Source organism: Borostomias antarcticus (assembly GCF_949987555.1).
Source record: "Borostomias antarcticus genome assembly, chromosome: 33".
Lineage (NCBI taxonomy): Eukaryota > Metazoa > Chordata > Actinopteri > Stomiiformes > Stomiidae > Borostomias > Borostomias antarcticus.
Window position 1 is genome coordinate 2,484,591 of NC_140266.1, and position 5,000 is coordinate 2,489,590.

Here is a 5,000-nt window from a genome sequence, read left to right on the forward strand (position 1 = left end):
TTAGGTCTATTAATGAAAAACAAATAAAACATTGAAATTGGCTTCAGGCTTCTCAGCGCATTTGAACATTATGCTATTTCTTACCATGTAGGCCTATAGGCCTACCTACTGTAGGCTATCTTATCAACTGCTGCTGGAGTGAGCATTATTAGTTCAGATTAGTCAATAGTTTCTGTTAAATTGGTTGACATTACCATACATGTAACTAAGCACAGATGTGTGCTTAGGGGTTTTATGTTTCTGTCAACAAATAAAACTCAGCAGTCTAGTTAGAAGCTTATGCGATGTCTGTTGAGCTAGTCTAGAAATATAAATTGTCATTGTGGATTTTCTATAGGCTACATTACCAGTCCAAAACGCCGGTTTCGCCCCTGTTATCTACAGTATTACTCTCCGTCGATTACATGTGATTTCGACTGAGCTAATTGAGCGTACTGCTGCAGCGCTTCCAGCATTTCTTTCATTTCAGCACTAAAAGCAGCTGGACAGCTCCTCTGTTGTTACTTGAAATGTATTTGGATCATGTACAAGTGTGTAGCCTAAAAACAAAAGTATATCAGTGTATTAAGCTTTTGTGAACTTGCCTGATTGGTTTAATTAATGTATTTCATGACGGTGGTCCGCCTACCATAAATCAATTCTGAGTGTGAAAGATGGAAAAGCAGCATAATCCTTGTAGCGCAGTCACATTTTATTCATGCTCCTCTAATATATAATTTATACAATCTGCCACCTCCCACATCCTGTTATCTCTATAAATACCATTGTGGACTCACTGAGAAATATGAGAGTCGCTTCTAATGCTGCTTCTCTTTCATTTTTCCTCCTTTAGAAACCCATGCATGGCACATTTCTCAATATTGCTTCCTGGATAGTGTATACACTGCATCCATCTGTGTCAGTGGTCTGTGCAGTGAGACGTGTGTAGGTACACATGCAGGGGGTCTTGCCGGATCTATACAGACTGGTCCCTTTGCCCCAGGTGTAGTTTCAGGTTGCTGGGGCGGCTGTAGCTCAGTTGGTAGAGCGGGTCGTTCAGTGATCGAAGGGTCAGTGGTTCGAATCCCAGCTCCGACTGTCCACATGTCGAAGTGTCCTTGAGCAAGACACCTAACCCCAAATTGCTCCCAATGAGCAGGTTAGCACCTTGCATGGCAGCTACCGCCATTGGTGTGTGAATGTGTGTGTGAATGGGTGAATGCGAGGCCATTGTAAAGCGCTTTGAGTACCGCTAAGGTGGAAAAGCGCTATATAAGTGCAGTCCATTTACCATTTTCATTTTACAGGAGAAACACACGTGTGTAGCATGGCTGTACGTTAGTACGCCTGCAATGATGGCATTGATGTAGAAAAGGAACTTGATCTAAATGGTTTTATTCGTATTTCATTCAAGATCGTCTAGATTCCGAACCAGCTGCCTTGATAGAGGCACAGCTGAAATGTTGGTACTCTGAAGTTGCAATATGCAAATAAATGAATCACTTAACTGACAAACTATAGTCGTGTGTGTGTGTGTGTGTGTGTGTGTGTGTGTGTGTGTGTGTGTGTGTGTGTGTGTGCAGTAGCAGTAGCGGCCTGTAGAGACGATGACATCCTCGACCCTCTGGCCAGAGGCTGTGGGCCTAATGGCTCCCATTGGATCCTCCCCGACCTCTGACCCCCAGCTGGACCTCTGGGCTTTGTGAGAGGGGGAGAGAGAGAGAGAGAGAGAGAGAGAGAGAGAGAAAGAGAGGGTGGTGGGAGAGAGATGCCGAAGAAACAAGGACAAAACGAGCCAGAACTTCTTTTGTGCCAAGAAGCATTAAATTGTTGAACAGCTGTTGATGCCTGTTGCAGTGATGATGATGTTGATGCGATGATGTTGGTGAGGATGGTGATGATGACGATGATGGTGGTTGGTGACATTGTGGTGTTGGTGATGGGCGTACATTTTGATGTTTTCTGTATGCTTGATGTGTGCTAAACAAATTCCCCTCTGTGGCAATAAAGGTTTCAATTCAAGTTTGGGGTGGATGTTGTGCCAATCAAAGATACTTTTGAATTGTTTAGTTGGCTATCGGGTACCATGTTGGCTATCAGGTACCATGTTGGCTATCGGGTACCACGTTGGCTATCGGGTACCATGTTGGCTATCGGGTACCATGTTAGCTATCGGGTACCATGTTGGCTATCGGGTACCATGTTAGCTATCGGGTACCATGTTAGCTATCGGGTACCATGTTGGCTATCGGGTACCATGTTAGCTATCGGGTACCATGTTAGCTATCGGGTACCATGTTAGCTATCAGGTACCACGTTGGCTGATCCTTTCTTCGTCTTCCTCCCCCTGACCTTGTAGTGCACTATTTAACAAGCTGCTGTACATGAATATGCATGAACGCTGTGCATATGTGCCCATAGTGTATATCCCCCTGCTGGGCCTATAGGAACGTCCATAATGCTTACTGTATGCAGCGGCAGGTAATTCGCTGTGGTTTTATGGCTTGGCTGCAGGTAACCAGGACGCCCGGGCCGGCTTTAATAACATCGTCATGTCTCCATCTCAGAGCTTCTGTCATCCCCACATGGGCCATAAATTGTAGGCTGTGTGTGTGTGCGCGTGTGTGTGTGTGTGTGTGTGTGTGTGTGTGTGTGTGTGTGTGTGTGTGTGTGTGTGTGTGTGTGTGTGCGTGCGCACATAGACACAGGCTGGCTGTAGCCTTCTCATCTCTCCTCTCAGTTTGTGTGTCATTAGAGCCATTACTGTTATAGGGTTCATTTTCCCAGCGGGCCGCTCGGGAGACGTTGAACGCCATCACTGCCCGTGCGTGGACGGCGATCACAGTAGGGACGCGCAAAAGCCGCTTAATGTCTGAGTGGGCCCAAGCGAATTGCCAGTGATATGATACGGCTGCTACTTCCACTCGATTGCTACTGTACCTGTAGTACTCGACTTCTACTCAATGTCTTGACACTGTACGAAAAATCCCTTTGATTATCTCTAACATCCCAAACAGGCACACTTTACTGTTAAATCTTAAGTGGACATGAAATCTTCAAGATTGCGTTCTGGGCCAGATGACGTTGAGAACGCCTGCGTAATAACGACACATTTAACGCCCGATACATGAGGTCTAAACTTGCTAGTGAGCGCTGTCGGCTTTGTGAAAGGCGACACAGGCTCTAAAAGCAACCCTGGGTGGGGCTGAGGGTGCTTGTTCGGCCTCTTTTCATCGGCCAGTATGTTTGGTCTTGCACACCGTTCCCCGTATGACCAGTTAGCTGAGCTGGGCCTCCTGCTAGCAGAGTGGCGTCTGATCATCATTCTGTCAAAACAGCCCGAACTCACTACCGGCTGTCTTTAGAAACTGACTGCTATTGGCGGAGAGGTTTGAGAGCAGCAGTTTCACAGTGTGTGTGTGTGTGTGCGTGCGTGTGTGTGAGACCGGTGTGTTGTCTGTCAACACCAGCAGACACACACTGGCAGGTACTGCATGTCAACCCATAGGTCCGCAGGGGGGGTCAGGGGTCAGACAGCTCTCTCAGCACCGCCCCCCCCCCCCCCCATCCCCACCGCCCCCGGGAATGTTGTCTGATTGTGTATTCTCACTCAGAGAGCCCCCCCCCCCCCCCCCCCCACCAGCAGCTAAACCGTCGTGTTGCGTGATACGGGCCGTGCCTGAGAATGGCGTTGCGCGTCTTCCGGAATACCAAACAGCTATTGTATTTTAGATTGCTTTTCTTGCCCTTTGCCTTCAGCACTAGATTATGCACTTATCACTTGTTTTAGAAAGGAGATGCACTTGTCAGGTCTAGCAAGTAGTGGTACATTGGCTTTTCCTACGTTAAATGCAATTATTGTTAGTCGCTTTGGATAAAAGTGTCAGCTAAATGACTGTAATATAATGTAATGTGTGTGTGTGGGTGTGGACCTTGAGGACTGTTGAATAATGCTGATTTTACTGTATCATGTATTTCAAATCACATTGAGAAATGAAAGAGGGTTTTCTCCTCGTGTGTCGATCTCACAGCGCTTGATGGGTAGAGAGAGACAGGAAAACACCGAGCTCGCAAGTAGTGACGCGACCAGATGATTACTGTATCACTCACGTACAGTACTGCAAGCTCTTTTTATACTAGGCTGTAATAATCAGATTATTGATTTTACCGGAAATCAATTTTCCACGTCGGCTGTTGTTGTGTTTCCAAGACGCTGAAAAGAAAGATAATTTGTTCTTATCATTTACATATCCGTGATTTCCGGTGTGTGTTCGTGTTATGTTAGTCCAGGTTTCCCAAGCTTCATCCTACCAGATATGAACAGGGCTTCTGTTGATATTTCCATAATGTAGTCAGGAAGATGAGAGTCATCGGTCAGTTCGGTCCGTCTGTGCCTGGGAACAGACAGGCCCCTTGTCACGCGTAGTAAATTGACATCGTCAGGATTGAAGGTGTCAAGGAGAGGCCACTGTCGTTACATCATGCACCTTCACACACACACACACACACACACACACACACACACACACACACACACACCCCTCCACAACAAGGTCTACAAGCTCTGATGACTCCAGACTTTCCTTGGGGGTACTGTATAAACAGTACTTATGACTTTACTCCAGCCCGATTGGTCCAATGCTCATTCGACCAATCAGCAATAAATGGCGTCGATTTACTGTAATTCAGTGTTACGGAGCTGAAAATATATGTGGATTGGAATCGAGCGTAATGTAAAGGTATGCTAGACCGAGAACATGCTCTGGTGGTGTACAATTAAAACAGCTTCACACACCACACACACACACACACACACCACACACACACACACACACACACACACACACACACACACACACACACACAGTATGGGAGCCCGAACGGTCCACCAGCTTGTTTTCCATTTACACTTTTGGGCTCGGGTTGCGCCAGCACCTCGTCTGCTCTCTCGAGACCGGGCCCATCGATCTGTCGCGCACCATCGTGGCCCCTCGGGGGGCGGAGTTCAAAAGCTGGGCGTC

The 5,000-nt window shown here is 47.0% G+C and overlaps 1 protein-coding gene across 1 annotated transcript in view; it reads left to right on the forward strand.

The window, feature by feature from the left end:
* kcnq2b (potassium voltage-gated channel, KQT-like subfamily, member 2b) overlaps positions 1-5,000 on the forward strand; it is a gene marked incomplete at both ends in the record, with an annotated part of 32,473 nt that overhangs the window by 769 nt on the left and 26,704 nt on the right. The gene's annotated exons all lie outside the window — the stretch shown is intronic.